Below are 18,203 nucleotides of genomic sequence, written 5' to 3' on the forward strand. Positions count from 1 at the left end.
GGGAAGCATGATGGGGGTGGTTGCAGTACTATTTTTTGAAAAAATGGCTTTCACCAGGGAAGCCCTTGGCCATGTTAGTTTTGCTCCTCCCCCAACCCCGTGGTTTTGCAGACTCAGATCCAGGCCAACTGTATGGTTGTCTGAGGTATTGGAACAGAAGGAGGTCCATTCCTGTTGGTGACGGCACTGTGGCCCTGTTCTGGGATGAGCCAGGTATAAAAGGTCAGTGTGTTTCTCACTGGGCCATTTGTAAAGTCGTAATTGGGCAGGATGTGTGATTTGGCACTCGAGCTTCCAATCAGGGGCACCTCTGGGTAAAGGGGCTCACGGTGGTAACGGAGGTAATGAATGATTAATAGGCTGGGACCTCTTTTTCTGGATCCAAATGCAACATTCCTCTGTGTCCATGCAATACACAACAGGAAAAGGGTCTGGGAGGTATGCTGGGTTAAAGCTGACTGCTGGTAATCCAGAATCCAGCAACCTCAGGACGTGAAGAGATACCTTCTTTAAGTCTCCCAACAGACAAGTAAACATTGTGATAAGAGTACAAGCAACGGCCACAACACCCCATGAACATTTGAACTAGCTGATCATTCCTACAGGTTGCGGCTTTTTTTTTTCCTTCCTGTTCAAAGATGGAAGTGGTGTACAGAACAGTCAAGTTTACTCTGGGTTTGGAGAAGACTGGGTCATAGATCTGATCGGTGGGAAAAATGGGGAGGGACTGCAGGATGGAAGGGGGTTACTGGCAGAGAGTCTGCTATTGTGAAGCCAAGGCTGAGCAGCAGGTCAAAAAGGATGACTAATACGGAAGAAATCAGATCTAGACATCAGACAGAATAGGCAGGAGCTGATGGAGGAGGTAGGAGAGACCTGTAGACGATGAAGAAAGACCAGTATCTTGCTAGGAGCTCAAGAGTCCTGGTTTCCCTGGTGACATGGTAACAGAAAAGTTTTGATAGTCAAGTCACTAGTGGCTCAGTCAAGGATTTTAAGGGGCTTCTAGCTGTTTACAGAATCAATAGCATTCCCAACTGCATAGCCCGTTTTTTAGGAACTAGTAACTCTAACCAAAAGAATGAGAAGAAATTTGCTAAGCAGCAGTCCACCCCCCGCCCCTCCCCCCAAAAAAACCCCAGCTCTTTCCTTTTGGATAAAGGGAGGGGAAAGGGGTGAAGGCTGGAAAGGAGAGCAAGGGAGCTATAATCTGAGACTGGAATCTGACTGCTTCGATGTGGGTGAATTAGGTCTAGGTTTGAGACAAAAAAGAGAGCCTTGGGGGTGGAGGTGGGGGTGGGAGCTGGGACCCTGTGTCCAACAAGAACAGCAGAAAACCTTTACCCTGGAAGGTAAGTGTGGCTCACAGATTAAGCCTTAGCAGAACCCCCCACCCCACCCCACCCCACCCCACCCACATCCACACCCACACCTGACAGAAGCTAGGCAGTTCCCTTTGCAGGGCCAGGGTAGACTTTCCAGGCCCAATCCGCACTAAATAGCTTTGCCAGCAGGGGGCGGAAAAGTAACTGGAGCGGCATGAAGGACCCAAGTCCTCCATTTCAGGTGTGAAGCCCGAGCTTCAGATCAACTAGCAGCCATACATTTACAATCTGATTTAGCAGTGCCAGAGAACTAAATGAACCTCCAGGTCAATGTGTTCCCATTTCTTCCCAGAAATGCGGCGCTGCCTACCGCGCTCTGCAGCACAGGGAGGTAGGTACATGCATTTACTTGTGATTGCTTGAGTCACTAATACACACAGCCTAACCGGGAGTTTAATTGGAAATGTTAATCAATGCAATAGATCCGTGTCTGATTTGCACATTCGGTCAATTATCTGCACGTTGGGACAATCTGTGCTGCACCCAGGGGATGCAACGAGGGGGTAAAACGGTGCATCTACAGATGGGGTCGGGTGTGGGAAGCAAAATAGGGGAAGTGGACCTTGAAGACTGAGAAGAAATTAACAATTTACTGGTGGGGAAGAGTCATCTCAAACATATTTTCACAGAAAGCCTGGATCGTGGGGTGGTTGGTCCAGATGCTCCCAGAGCTGAGGGGGAGAGAAGGTTTTCTGTGAGGTAGAAGGGGGATGGATCTGGGGAAAAGATTTTTTTTTTTTTTTTTTTTGCACGGTGGGCAGGCTAGAAGCTGTGATAGCACAAACCTTGGAAATCAGAAATCAGGTGTTCTTTGATGAATGCATGCGGTACTTGGTGCCTGTTTCCTTGACCTTCAAGTGATGGAGTTAGACTAGGTGTTCTCTAACCTGGCGGGAACATTAGGAAATGGGGCCCTTTTATACTTGCTTGTTAAGATAGCCACTAAAGTACAACCCTCCTGCAACAAAAGAAAATAGTCTGTCTATATCATTTTCCATTTTATATGCTCCCCAGTTTAGGGAAAGCCAGTGCAAAAGAAATATCCATACATTTCATCTTTTAGTCACATGACTTCACTTTTATTTCATGTGAATGGGGAACATGCGGGAAAGGAGAAGTCCAATTCTGTATTTTCTGGGTTACCTATAACTAAGTCCCAGAAAAGCTCTGTGTGGTAGTCTTCATAGAGAGGGCACTGAGACTCACTACTATTGCAACTCCCTAATACAGTCCCAAAACAGAAAGAGATTGTGGTGCAGAAAAAGATAAGTAAAAGAGGGAGGCTGGCTTGGCAGAGGGCAGCTTCTTTTCTCTCATCTCTATCAGAGCCCTGTGAATTCTTTAGAATTCTGCACCCCAAACAGACCACTGTCTCTGACAGCACAATATCGCCCCCTAGCGACGATACTCAAAATACATTTTCTCAGCTTCCCATTGCTATCCCATGATCCAGCCTGGAGGCCAGTAATCTAAAACAGCTCTTAAGAAGCCTGGCAAGCAAAGGCACACTCCTTCAACCAATACTGAAGGAGAAACTCAGGGAGGTGCCGCTTCCTTCATAGCATTCTTCTTTGGGCCTGAAGAAGGATCCAGGAGCTTTCCCCAGAAATCTTTAACGCTGCATAAGACATTGGCCATGAATGGTTCTGGGGAAGAGAGCACAATTGTCACAACTTCCTTTGATCTCAATCCCAAGATGATAGTTTTAGTCCTCAGACGGAGATTCGGGGGAGGGGGGGCACAAAAAAGCTGAAATGCAGCAAGGAAAGAGAAGTTAGGTATGTATAAGATGTATGCATCCATACCTCCCTGGCTTCCAACAAGAGGCTGAGCTACAGGTAGAAAGCAAAGGCTGTATAACTGCACAGTAAACTACAGCTACACAACACTCACCACTCAGTACAAATTTACAACATGGCATAGACATGAGTGCTGCACACTACAAATTAGACACTTGGCATATGCATGTGCATGTAGCATGCATGGTAGAGATGCAATCATATGTAACACATTACAGAAATATAGTGCATATACAATAGCACACTGACAAGATAAACATACATGATGTAATATAGACACTACACTGCACATAGAATGTAATACAGCATGGTATTTGTATAACACATCATGTATACACACACACATATAACAGAGTGCAAGGAATCGCACAGATATACATGACCCAGCTTTTGCTCATATACAAAATATGGTATACTCAAAATACACGCCCAGGAGGCAAGAGGAGTCATCACCTGGTGACCTCCAGTTGCTTCTGCACTGGCTCAAGCTACACAACTGGTGTGTTCAAGGCAAACTACCATGAAGTTACTGTTTGATATTCCAAATGAGAGTATGCAGGAAAACTGAAGTACACTGAACGAAAACTTAGAAACATGAGGATTTTTGGTTAGTGCAGGCTGGTGCATACACACACACACACACACACACACACACACACACACACACACAGAGAGAGAGAGAGAGAGAGAGAGAGAGAGAGAGAGAGAGAGAGAGAGAGAGAGAGTCTCTAGCATTCTTTCCCATCCCTGCAATCAGATGCTGTTTGCCCAGTCGTAATTAGTAATGGGCCACATCTGACCCTCTTCAGGTCTTGTCCCTTCAGGAGTTCTGACAGCTCTTATCTCTCCACCTCACCTCATCTTCTTGCAAAGTGAACTCCTGCAGAGAGGGAGGAGGTGGCATCACTCAGTGATGCAGTGAAAGTTACTAAGGGTATGCCTGTGGGAAATACACATTGATGCTAGTGGACAATTGTGGTCTAGAATCTGTACCAGAGGAAGAGACAGGTCCGGCGAATGGCACTGTCCTTTTTGCTTAAGAGGTAGAATTGGATTGGGGGGGGGGCTGGGGAGTGGGAGGAGGGAGGACAGTGGAATCTATGGCTGATATGTAAAATTAAATTAATTATAAAATAAAAATATTTAATAAAAAAAGAGTTAGAATTGGAGATCATGGGACTTTCCTTGGCTCTCAAAGACCTCAATTTTGCTTTCTCTTTAAATATCCATCAATCTATTTCTTTGGACTAGAACTCTATATTTTGTTGTCCTCTAATAACTAGGTGCTAGCCTGGGTCATGCTCTGTTTGAATTAGCATAAAGTTGCTACTTTCCTTACAGGGTCAATACGGTTGTCGGGGTGGGGTACTGGGGAGAAGTACATAGAGGAGGCTCAAGTGATTGTGGGAAAATGCAGAAGGTCGAGGGGTTAATGGGACCCTGTCTCTGGCAGAAGGTATAGCTGGATGGTAGAGTGGACTGCCTAGAATGCAAGTAAGTCACCATGGTTCTGGATTCCATCTCCAGCATGATGGGGGAAGATGTGAGAGAGGGGTAAAGAGAGAAATCCCATTTCTATCACAATTAGATATAGAAACCTCTGTGAGGCAAACAAGGTAAATTGTCATCAAAATAAATCAAATAGTATGTATCCACCTTGGGAAATCTGGCAAAAGCCATGGGAAATTTTCCTTTGGGTAAGACAGCCTGGAAGGTTCAATTAAGGTCAGAGGTTTAGAACCTCCACACGTGTGAGGCAAAAAGAAACTCAAGAGCGTTCTTGCCTAAGAGACTCTCCCTCCAGATTCCTACCCAAAGAAAGAGGTCAGTGACCAAAGGAATTGAAATGGAGGTAGAAACTCGGAATTGAGGGATGAAAGAACTGAATAGCAGTGGGAGTTTGCTAGGCAGCTCAGATATTCTCAGTGGGCACTATCTCTGTTGACTACTGTCCACCGTACTGTGCCATCTCTGCTAAGTATGCAAATTCACTCATAATTCTGAAAGTTGTGTAGATTCTACACATGCATCCTCTTTGACTTAGCCCTCCTAACACTTGTCCAAAATGACTACAGAAGCAGATCTTTTATAGCTGAGAACAAGTGGGTAGGTCCAGAGTGGTGAGATGGCAAGCACTGTTTATTAATCTATATTTCCATCTCTTAACTCCCACTTCAGTACGCTTTCCAAAATCCTACATAGAAATACATTTTTACATGTCTTACCTCTCTGATTAACTAGTCTTCTTCAATGATTTTCTGAAATATCCCACTCGTGTGTGTGTGTGTGTGTGTGTGTGTGTGTGTGTGTGTGTGTGTGTGTGTGTAACATATGGGGGCTAGGATGAGGGAATAGTAGCAGGTGTAGAAAGGGTTTCATCTCCCCAACATTGCTTTTCTCAACAGGCTCCCCAAAGAAAGAGCAGCCAACTGGATCCTTGCATCTTGTGGCAGCTGGTGTACACAGCACTGAGTCAGAGCTGAAGCCAACCTAGCTCCCTCTCATGAGCAACACTTACCTGTGTTGACATCCTGCAGTGGTGGCTGTGTGAGGGGAATAGAGGATTTCAGGGCATGGAGTTAGGGATATTTGAAATCCAAATAAATATTGCCTTCTCCTCTGAGCTCATGTCCCAACAGTTAGGCCTTGGGAATAACCCTACTTTCTGGGGTGTTCAGTCTCTTATAGCTGTCCTTTGTCTCTTGGTTCCTCCATCTCGAATATTGAAATGACAGCCTTGACCTACATTTTAAGGTGGGGAGGAGAAACAACGTACGAGTCATTGCCAAGTCTTTGCAAATGTCAAGCACCATCTCAGAGCATCAGCGTAACACAGAAAATGCTTCCCATCAAGCTGTCATTTCTTTTTCTTCTTTTCTGATATCTAAGTGGCATTTAAGCCACATGTCACAAATCCTCCAATCAGTTTCTGTGGTTTTCACTGCCCCATAATCTTAATTTTGTCTTCATATTCAAATGTATTCCCAACCCACTCTTCCTTGCTTCTGGAACTGGCAGGATCAGCTAAAATCTTGTGGAACCTTCTCTCTACCTGCCCACCTAACCAAGGGGCAAAGGCAGACTCCCTCCGCCAAATTTCCAGCATGAGTCTGTAGCACGTATGCTTTTCTCTTGTCGTCAGTCATTCTTGAAGAGTTTCTGGAACATGTCTCTGATCCGATAAACTAGATTGTCAAGGCAGGCCTTCAGTCTTGCAGGTCTTTACAAGTGACCAATGGTTCCCCGGCAGCTTTGCACAGTGGGCCTGTCTCCCTTCCTCTGTGCCTGCCTGGCATCTGCCCTTCTCTCTGTCTGCCTCTCAGGTGGTCACAGAAGCTTCCTCTGGTGCCTTTTCTGTCTGCCCTTCTACCCTGTACCCTGTAGCATTGCTGCCCATTTATGACTTCTTGTCCCTGAGTCTGTCTGGTTCACTGTCACGCCTTTGTCAGCTGCCTAGGCGTCTCCCCCATGGCACAAGTCAACACCCCCACCCGAAGAATTTCAACATGATAAAGAATATGCAACCCAATTCTCTTTCATTCTGAGCCTTGGGCCTAGAAGATGGCAAAACTGCATCTCAGCAGCAGGTGTTTGTGTGATGCCTTCTCATGAAAGGGAAGCAGCAGAGTTTCGGCTGTCGAATTGGAGGTATGAAATTACAGCCTTGCTGATACTGATGTATTCACCTTTCTGGAGATGGTCTGGTCTGAGATCCTCTATAGACTCTGACTGACAGAAGGTAACCAGAACGGACGGAAATAAGAAGTGTGCCTGGGGATCTCTTCTGGGTTTTCTGTGATGGCTTCAATAATAAATTTTATATATTACCTACTGTTACTAACTCTGAGCTTGGCACTTTAATTAGATGATACCATTTGTTACAACATTAACACTGCAAAATAGGTGTTTCCTCAATTAGTTCATGCTTGTTTCTGAATCTACAAGTGATATTAGTTCAAGTTAGTTATTTTTAACAGCGCCAATATAGCGGTTTGGAGGGGCTCAGTCATGTGCCTAGAACTAGAACAACACTGCCATTTGGAGAGGACAGACGTTTCCTGAAGATTTTCCTAGCCTCCCGTGTTATTTAGTATTCACCCAGTCTCCCCCAGGCTCACCCTCACTTATCATTCTCACCTCCTCACTCTCAAATATAATCATATTTTAAATAGACTACACATGGCTAAATACCCATACTCATATATTCATATTTTCATTATCATACACATACACTTTAAACCCCACTCAAATGCTGCCACCCACTCATGCCTTTGTACTCTTCTTAACATTTTCACACACTTTCATATCTACTTACATTATAGAGGACATAATCACCCTTACCCACTAACACACCTATATAATGAAACACTCTGTGCCCAGGCATCCCCTAGCTTTCCCCTTGCCCAACTCAAACTTCTTTTCATAGTCACAGACATATACAACACATCAGTTTCATAAGGTCTGGCAGGTTTGCACTGATATTATCATTTTTCCTCACAGTCACACACAACTCAGTGACACAGAGGTGTACACACATACTCATATAATTCATGCATATAGATGATAGCAATATGAACAATATCTCTCCCACTTACCCTTGTATTTTTGTGAACTATTACACACTCCTGCACTATTTTGCTGACAGTTATACTTTTAATCACATGCACAGCACTGAAGCCATCCTCCTTCACTTGTCATATTCGTAGAGAATCATACTTAGGCATGGAGGCAAATATTTAGACACACATTGACACTCTTGCACTTTCTTTTCACACTGACATCTAGTCATCCAACTCCATACCTTCAGACACATTCATTTCACAAACACAAGCCATTTTCACTTGATGCTGTCACTTTTCCTTTTACACAGTCATTTATGTACAAATATGTTCACATGGACACACATTAGTATGTATATATTCTCATTCATTACTCATACAAAATTCATAAATACAGCCACACTTAATGCACAGCCATGCTCACATACTTACACTCATGTATTTTCAAATCTTCACTCTCACTTTCAGAACCACATACTCCAAATTACACATTCCCATTCATTCTTATGGGCACATAATAACCCTCCCTTATGTTCTTACATGTATACCCTCTTACATAACAATCCCAATCCATACCATCACACATTTTAACACAAACACTATTATACTTACCACACACTGGTATTTGTATACATCCCTACTCTACTAGTCTCATGGATATGTCCTCACTCACATTATTACATACATTTATCCCAGTGTGCATGTAGTGACATGTACTGTGTTTATAGTCACTAATATGCAGTTTACTAGTATGTATCACAATGGCATAAATAATTTATTTTGCAGTAGTCAATTCACATAGGTGGATACATATACTCACACAAGTGGTTGTGAACACCACACCTGACAGACAATTACTGACATATACACTCATTCATGTATTCATCCTAACACATTCTCACTTACATTGATTGAACACTTATTCATATTGACCTATATGCCTGAGAAGTCACATACTCTTCTGTAAACTACCCTCATGCCTTCAACTTCTTACATGGGTACATTGACAACATACATCTTCGTATTGGTACTGAAGTATGCTCCTTCTCCAAGATAAGCACATTGACTTACATCTACCCACATTGATACACTCACTTGTAACTCCATAAATATTTTTCTAAAAGTCTTATATGTGTCCATAAACTGACATTTTTGTAGTTGCCCACTTTCTCAATGATGTATACTCTAAGAGGGCATTAACTAATTCCATGTGGCAATGTGAGCTTTGTATGGTGTGATTGTTTCCTAGTAGTTTATGCCTTAACTTGTTATCTCATTTCTCTCCTCCGAGGAGAGTAAGAGAAGAATCTGTTTCCTTAAGGCTACGCCATGAATCATAGCACATCTATGGTTTTATGTTTATGACATAAAATTACCTGTTAGTTATATACACAGAAAGGGGAGATCTGCTGCACTTAGGCATCTCCTATCTACCCACACACATTGATACTCTGTTAACCCAGAACATGACATTCAAGAAAGGCGAAGAGATGATTTTCTCTTTTGAAGCCCATACTCACACTCAGGAGTAGGCCTTATTCTTTCCCTGAGCACCCCTCTTTTTATTAACCCTGTGCTTAAAATGTATGGTAAAAATGCTTTTTAATAAACCCATCCTCTGCTTCATTCAAGAATGGAAGAAAGGGAGAGAAAAGGTTAATGAGCTAGCTGGATGTGAAATCCATCTCTACTGTGAGTGTGCACACACATAGGCAGACCCTACTGAAATTTCAACAGCTGTTACTAACAAGTCCCCAGAGGAGATTTCTCTGTAGGCGTAGGTAAAGATAAGCTGATGGAAGTTCCTTGCACTCCAGACAGACTGCAGATTTTCCTACAAGTGAGTCAGAAGAAGCACAAGCCCAGGAGTGAACCAAATATGAACTTGGATCTAGAGATTTACAAACACAAAAGCAACCTTTCTAGTGCATGGCTTTCTCCACCCGAGTCCTTCTGGAGCACAAGTGAGTGTGAAACAATGTCTATATCACCACTTGATTTGGTGTAGGACACAAGTGAGTATGAAACAATGTCTGTATCACCATGTGATGTGGTGTAGAACATGAATGAATCTAAAATGCTTTCTCTTTGGCAGGCCATGAAGAAGTGCCTTCATTCAGGAATATCATTGTACCCTCTGATTCCATCATTAGGTTGAAAATGTCTTTGATAGCGGTAACTCCATCATAGTACTTTTTAAAAATTCCTACTGGCAGGAGGCTAGGCCTAGAAGAACTACTTCTGTGCCCCAATTAAGGAACTGAAAGGAGAAGGTAGGCAGTAGCATGTTGTCTTTACAGATCTAGTCTCTCCATCTTCCTCATCTTAGAATTCTTATGACATGCCAGATCAGAGGATCTACATGGTGTCAGGCCCAGAGAGAGATTCAAATGGGTGAAAGACACATACTGTGCCTTTGAGTTATTTTTTCTTTTGTGTGGGAAAAGATGAAGTCCATGAAACAGTTATAAAAAGAGCAGTCTTGAAGCTTGGCATCAGAGGCATTTTTATTGTACCATCTAGTGGTCTTCAGACTGCAAAGGACTTGAAGGCCCAGAAATGGTTGAGAACTGCAGAAAGGTTTCAAGGAAGCCACTTGCCAAAGTCAACTTTCTCATAGACCTCTTGCTCAACACTGGGCTGTGTCATCTTTCCAAAAGATTGTGTAACAGAGTCCTGTGTCACTGGGCCTAAGGTAGAGAAAGAACTACAAACCTTAATGAGAACATTGTACTTAAGATTAAGCCACCACCTCCTTTTGGAGACAGCTTTTGAGAAACAGTCTGGCAATTTTATATTTGATAGTTTATTGTTGGTACCAGAAACTCCCCATAGGCAATTTATACAATTTATGGGATGAGCTGAAGTTTTAAGAAGGAAAACTATGCACCAGTCTGGATTCACATCAATCTAATGAGAATTACTAAGTGACAAGATTGACTCTCCAGAGCTTACATGATAGTTTATGCCTCAAAATCTTTATAATCTGTTTCTCTATTATGATAAAGACATTAGGAGTACCAACTTAGGAGTCAGTAAGACAAACATTTGAATCCTTGTTTAGCCACTTTCTAGCTGTATAACCTAGATTGAGTACTAATTCCCTTCCTAAGACTCAGTGTCTTTATCTGTAAAATGGATTTCTTATGAGGATGAAATGAGCTACTTTAAGGAAACAGTTCAGCGTCTGCCCAATAGTAATCGTACAGGTGATAAATCCTATTATTATCTCTCTACTGCCTTTGGGAGGCACCATCAAAGAGAGAGAGAGAGCTCTCAGACAGAAGAAAATGGTGTGGAGCCAAAGCCTTTGCAGCCAGACTGATGTTCACAGGGCTTACCTGACATACTTTGAATCTTTTATTTGCATTTAGCCAAAAGCCAGCTGTCAGTGTTATGCCTACTCAAGGAGACAATTGAACAAACATGACTACCCTTTACTTTCCTCAATTCCTGTACCACTAGGGCATGTTTATCATGCCACTTCATCAGTGTTTCTCATTCATGTACATATGATACAGTGATAAAGCTTCCTAGAAATCTGTCAAGCCCTCAATGATGGTACTTTCATATGCTGTTACGGAAAGTGACCAGGGAACGTAGAAGAAACCCATAATGCAGTAGGGCTGCTAGTCAGCACACTTCTGCTCATGACTCTAATGTTGAATGTCTCCTTTGTGCGTAGAGGTTTTTCTCTTTTCTAAGGATTGGTCTCAAATACCACAGTGGAAGCACAGTTTACTTACTTTGAAACTGTAAGGACATTCATGACCAAGCAAAGTGAGTGATTAGCTGAGAATAAGCAAACCATTTGAAGCTTGTGGGTAAGGAGGTATAAACAAGAACATACAGACTTGAGACATAACTCAGTGGTAGGATGCTTGCTTAGTATTCATGAATCCCTGGGTTGATCCTCCAGTACATGCAAAAGAGAACACAAAATAAAAACCAAAACATAGGCTTCAAAGTCACACAGAGAGGAGGTTGTAAAGTCTTTATCTTTAGTTTACCAAATCTATGGCCTTGGACAGGAGACTTAATGTTCTGAATGTCAATTTCTTCATTTTTGAGATAGAAATAACACTAAAACCTCATAGATACAATTTATATGATCTTGCATATGAATAACGTTTAGCAGAATACCCAGGATATGATAAGATCTCAGGAAAATAATGGTAATTGTATTTATAACTTGTGGATTATGCAGCAGTAATGGTAAACAGTATATTGGTAGGGTATCTTTGATTATTTTGAAGTACAGTCCACATGCAGAATATTGAATCATCACACGCTTCTGACGAGGTAGCCCTCCTTTCCATATAGAGGAGCTGCGGAGGAGCCAAGCAATGTACAGATCACTACCAGCAGTGTAGGCTGAGCTGGCTCCAGGCCAGAATAGATAGTTGCATTTTCACATGGAAAAGTAGTATGGAACTAGAGTTACCAAATGGGAGCTACTTAAACAGAAACTATTCCTTCATATGGAAAAAAAAATATCTAAATGTGAGCCATTGGTTTATCTGTTAGCTGAAACCCACTGTGTATCTTACACAATGCCCAGCATAATGTAAGACTGCAATCGGTGTGGCTTCATTATACTATTCTTCAGGACAGCACAGAGTATTAATAGCGACATTGGTAATATCTACCACCAAGAAGAATACTTCCTGAGGTGTAATATGTGGTTTCTTTCATGTTGTTCCAGTTGCAACAAACTGTAGAGTGTTAGAATTCTCAAAATATGTCTAAATGTATCCATAGACCTGTGGTAGCACTGGAGCATTTTGCTTCTAATGTGAAAATAACAAGACAACAAGAGGACAGAAAGGAACATTTCTGACCTGTCTGTAACTTTGTATCATGATCAATACATTTAACTTGAAGCATTCTTTGTCTTGATTTCTATTGCCTCACACAATTCACCTCTGACTTTTCTCTGTGATTCCTGGTTCCTCTTCCTCTTCCAGATACCCAACATTGGTGCTTCCCAGAGGTCTTCTTTTTTCTTTTCCTCTATACACTTTCTGGGCAGTTACAAATTTCTTCATATTGACGGCCTCCAAGATAAAATCTTGAGTCCAAGGTGGGCAGTGATGGTGCACACCTTTAATCTCAGCACTTGGGAGGCAGAGCCAAGTGGATCTCTGTGTGTTGGAGGCCAGCCTGATCTACAGAGTGAGATCTAGGACAGGCACCAAAACTACACAGAGAAACTCTGTCTCAAAAAACCAAAAAAAAAAAAAAAAAATCTTGAGTCCATATGTCCAGTTGTTCTCGAAATAATTCCACAAGCCAAAACCAATGTATCACAACTATGCTTCCATTGTTATTGTTTTAATGTTATTTTTACTGAGAAGACAGATAGCTAAAGATATCTTTTTTTCTACCATGAATTACAGTTACTTCAACTTGTTATTACTTATGATTTCAAGAGCAAGATGCTTAAACATCTATTGGTCTTGCTTCTCCATAGATATTTCTAGATTCACGTTTACTGAGATTTCCAATGTGTCACTGTTTTTGGTCTCCTATCGCTGTGCATTTGAGAGCTGTTTGTGTCTTTCTAGAATTTTTGTCTTTCTTGGAAGAGCCTATATACAAATTTAGATGCATTTTCTTTAAAGCTCTTTAAAAGTGATGTCCTACTGGCCAAAAAGTTGAGAACAATTTGTTATTCTTAAGAGTACAGTTATTGCTGATAGGCCAGTGACTGCTATGCAGAGGAATGCTAGTGTAATCTAGTGTAATCGCATGTGTTATCCTCATACCAAATGCAGTTTTTTATTTCCCACTGTCTAAGCTGGTTGATTATTCTAATTTCACAAATCTAAAAACTGAAACACAGTTCTGGTGAGAATCGTCAACACAACCTCATGGCTATAAAACAAAAAGGCCGCCCATGTCCTTTTGTACCTCCTTGGATAGTAATATATATCTAATCAGATTCCATTTGGGCATCAGGATGTTGGTGGCATGGGGATATTAAAACGGCTATGATTTCTTTTTAAAACAATATTTAATATTTGTATTCTATCAGGCCCAGCATCATAACTATTGTTGGTCAATTTCCAAAATAGCTGCTTATCTCTCCTTGAATCTTGTCTCCTCCCTTCCTTTCTCTGTATTTCCTGTGTTTCTTATCCCCTGACTCATCATTATAATATCGTACTTCAAAAGTTATTCCATTTTAACTACCTGGAATTAGATATCTGCCACATTGTCGCCTGTGTATTAGTTCTAAAATGAAAGCTAATCGTGCTATTCCACTACTTCAAACATCTTTGTGTAGGTAGAAAGAGGCCAAACCAAATAGGACGGCATATGAGACCTTTCTTAATTTCTCTCCACATTATGTTTCCCTGTCTTTCTCTGATCTTCTTTTGATATTAACATATACTCTTCTTTGTGCCTGAAACATGCCTTTCCTATGATCTGATTGCTTGCTCTCCCTAATTCATTTCAAATATACTTCCTCTGTAAAGCTTCTTTCTTCAGCCTCCCCTCTCTCTTTCAATACCAGCCTGTTTTCATCTTTGAACTAAGCTGTCATGACTGTCCTTTGAAGTCTCTTCAAGGGGCCATGCTGTTCCTTACTCATCTAGGCAGTTTTAAATAACCATTTTCCCCTTTCCTTCCTGAGTTTCCTCTGTGTAGCTGGGCATAGAACAGACATAGTGGAAATGCTGAATGAGTGAATAGCATTGTAGAATAATCCGGATGTAGAGCTGCAATCATCTGTTTTCTCTCCTTAGAGATAATTTTTTTCAGGCTTATAAAAAGATCTACTAACTAAAAAAGAACTACCTCCCAATGAAAGCTACACAAGATGTCATAACTCAGATTTTAAAAGTAACACAAAAGAATAATTTATTTTTCCAAGTATTGTGTTACTAATAACATTTTCCAAGATGTCTGCCCTGCTCATATATATACATTCAGTACTAAAATGTTTGTGTCAGACTCTACTGGTTTCTTCATTTGTAGCTCATCTGGAACCAGGGACCTGACTCTTAGACTTAGAAATACTGCTTTCTACACAATTTTGACATCTCTTCTTCCTCATGCAGCATCAACATCCTTCAGCTCAGTAGAAACAAGCACCCAAGGCCAGGAAAAAAAAATAACTAATGTACTCAGAGTAGTCATTTGTTAGACTGTATTATTGGATACTATCTTATGATAACATGTTGATTCCTACTGATCAAATTCTGGTTAACTCTTACACAGTTGTCATATACTATTCATCCTCTTGACTTCTTTGGGAACATTAACCATGCCTTCTATTTTATCCTTCCTTCTGAAGCATCTTATGCCTCCTGGATTGTATCACATTGTGTTCCTACGGTCTACCTTCCTTGAAGACAAGAACTGGTCTTGATCCATCTCTGTATTCTCCCTATACCCAATGCAATACCATAGACATGGGAAGGTTGGTAGCATAGACGGGGATGTAAGTGCAGAATGTGGTTTTTAAAACCAATATCTAATATTTGTATACTGCATTTTCTTGGTAGGTATACTGTTGTCTATCCATTCAGTATGTGTTTAAGGATAATATGCAGCCACTGTTTGAGACTTCCAACTTCACTCAGGGCTACATACTTATTTATTTATGCTTATCACCTAGCATGATACCTGGAACACAGTACTGATAAAGATTTGTTAAATAAATGAGAGTGTGCACAGATGAGTTGATTAGAGGTCCTTAATAGTAAAGTCGTAATATTTAGCTCCTCAAAGGGTAGTACGTCTTTGTCTCAAGTTTTCTGGAAATGAAAGTCAACCTCAGAGTAACAAAAATAAAGCACTAACTGGTGTGTTTTCCTGTTAAAGGCAATGGTTTACGATTCTTTCTTTCCCTGTGTGCATCTGTATAACTTAAAGATTTTTTTTTGTTTTGTTTCTTGTTTTATATGAGCGTACCACTATGCCAGACTTGGCCTTATTTTTTCAGAGTAAAACACTTGTCATTTTGGGTGGTAATTTGGGGGAGGGCAGCAAAGATAAGGAGTTTCTAAGCAGGGCTGTGGCCACTATTTTTAAAGTGGGATAAACGAAGAGTACATCTTGTCACCTCTCATTCTTCTTCCAGTAATTTAGGGAAACTTTTGTTTAAAAATACTTTCATTTTAGATTTATTTGATTCTATTTTATTTGTATCTATATTTTGCCTGCTGGATCCCCTGGTACTGGAATTATGGATAGTTGTGAACCATCATGTGAATACTGAACACTGAACTCCAGTTCTCTAAAAGAATAGCAAGTGTGCTTAACTACTGAATCATCTCTCCAGTTGGAACCTTTTTTTAAGGATATCATTTCATATTTCCTAGTATCTCTCAAATAAGATTCTGAAACAGCTTAGCCTTTTTAAATTGTGGATATTTAAACTTGGATTAAAAGGCAAAAGCTAGAGGGAAGAGTTGCTATATTTTCTGCTAGCTCAAACTCTTTAACCACCAGATCTGATTGGAAATTGCTTTTAGCTGAAATATAAACTGCACTAAGTTGATCTAAGTTCTTGGTTTAGAAATAATAATAATAGCAGATTTCAACTGCCCTCATGTAGTTCTCTTCAGACATGCATGGACCTCTACCTTATTCAGTGCCATTCTGGGTACAGGGAAACTAGGAACACAACTAGGAGCTAAGATAATGAGCTGTGAGTCATAAGTTGACAAGCAGCATCCAGGCATCTCAATGCTATGCAAAAAGCCCTAGGAAATTCAGCAATTGAAATTCTGAGCTCAAATTTAAGAAAATGTGTTGATGTTTCACTGTGGTGAATAATTATAATCCATGCATAGTAAGAGGGAGCAGCTAGAACGCTGGAAATGCAATACATTGGCTCACCACACCCTGCTCCCTAAGGCTATTAGTCTGCATCTAATTTGTTCCATCTGAATGTTTCCAAGGATATTACATTTTCTATTTGAGAACCCGGAAATGTTTTATTACTGGATTCTGCTTTCCTTTTATTTTCCCCACCTATTCCTTTGAGGTATCTTTTAGTGTAATTATTTCTGTTCTTTCATGCTTAAAAATACCTCTGCCTTTGTACTTCATGCTTCTTTCTTTATATTAGGTATATTGGTACTGGCAATGAAAAGCTGAAGCCTGTAATGACGCATTAGTCTGTAAATATAAATACAAACCAGACAGTCATTAGCACTTTCTTGGCATTAGCTCATGCAGCATATATAATAAATAATACACTATGATGCTGCATATATCTAGAGGCTTAAGAAGTCATTTGAAAAAGAACTATTTGTCCCTTGTAATATATGCAGACTATGAGGTCCAGAAGCTGCAGGTATACCTACTGATTTCCTTTTTTACAGTCTGACACTGAAATCTGTAACTATAATCTGCTGATTTCTTGGCCTCAATGCCAGGTTGCTGCTGAAAACAATGGAAGTCTCACAAGAACGTTAGTAGGGGACAGGACTACTGTACAGCTGACCTCATTTGTGTGTGTGAATGAAAGAGAACATGAATGTTTTCTGTGTGAGTGTGCTTGTATATATGTCATCTGTGAGCTATCTCTTGCATAATCTCAGATTGAAACTAGACGGCTGTAAAAAGAGCTAGTGCCTCCCTTGCTTGTCCGGCTGCTTTTGCAAATCTCCTGCCTAACAAGTAGCTCAGCTCCTCCTGATCAACTGATCTTACACATGGCTTCCCTCCATTATCCACTGTAATGGTATCTCCCTGGCAAGGCTCTCTGAAACAGCACACCCCTGTCTCTGATAGCAGAGTTCTCTTGGTGAGTGCTCCCAGAAAAGGCAAGCTCCAAAACAAGGCCGTCTAAGAACTGGTACAATCAGTCAACAAAACCTTTTGGAGTTCTATCAATAAACCGAATAGCCTTGGGCCTTTGGATGGGAGAAGCAAATGAAATCAGTAAGTACCAGCTTGAAATGAGTTGCTATGAAAGGGCTATACATGTTCTCTTGCTATTTCAAGAGATTAAAAGTGTGTATATGAGAAGTGTGTGCATCTTTCTGTTTACTTGGATATATGTCATATTGTTGTATTGTACTGTTGAAAGAGAACCGGCAAGAATTTAGGAATTTAAGGTATCTTAGACTTGGTGTTTTAGCTTCTTTTATCACTTAACCAATACTCTGTACATTCTTCATGGAGGACATAGAAATGGTAATGCCTTCTTCACTGTGTTGATCCGAGACCCAAACCAGAGCAGAGCATGGAAGCTATTTTAGAAATTACAAACTTATATATTTGAAAAATTAGATATTGTTAACCAGATGCTAGCTGCCTTCTAAATGATGCCCATCTGCTTTGCAGTTAGACTAGTGCTAGTATTTGCAAGCATGCCTTTCTTGGCTCAGACTTGCTATAAGTAGTAATGTAGACTTATATAACATTGTGAAAATCTACTCAAAGTTGAAACCAATGTCTAGAATGTATAGTGCTCCTTTTAATCATCTCAAATACAA

The 18,203-nt window shown here is 40.8% G+C and overlaps 1 protein-coding gene across 12 annotated transcripts in view; it reads left to right on the forward strand.

Moving 5' to 3' along the window:
* The window catches only part of Pak3 (p21 (RAC1) activated kinase 3), a 277,471-nt gene that overhangs the window by 161,342 nt on the left and 97,926 nt on the right, over positions 1–18,203 (forward strand). For 5 of the 12 annotated variants that reach the window (XM_028876943.2, XM_028876940.2, XM_028876947.2 and 2 more), the window contains one exon: positions 112–222. The exons of 4 other annotated variants lie outside the window; for them this stretch is intronic. The gene's annotated coding sequence lies outside the window, so the exon portion shown is untranslated. Of the gene's footprint in view, positions 1–111; positions 223–1,566; positions 1,717–15,921; positions 17,647–18,203 lie in introns of those variants that run through there. 3 more of the 12 variants (XM_028876941.2, XM_028876942.2, XM_037199414.1) reach the window with 3 other exon arrangements.

Source organism: Peromyscus leucopus, chromosome X (assembly GCF_004664715.2).
Source record: "Peromyscus leucopus breed LL Stock chromosome X, UCI_PerLeu_2.1, whole genome shotgun sequence".
NCBI classification, from domain to species: Eukaryota; Metazoa; Chordata; class Mammalia; order Rodentia; family Cricetidae; genus Peromyscus; species Peromyscus leucopus.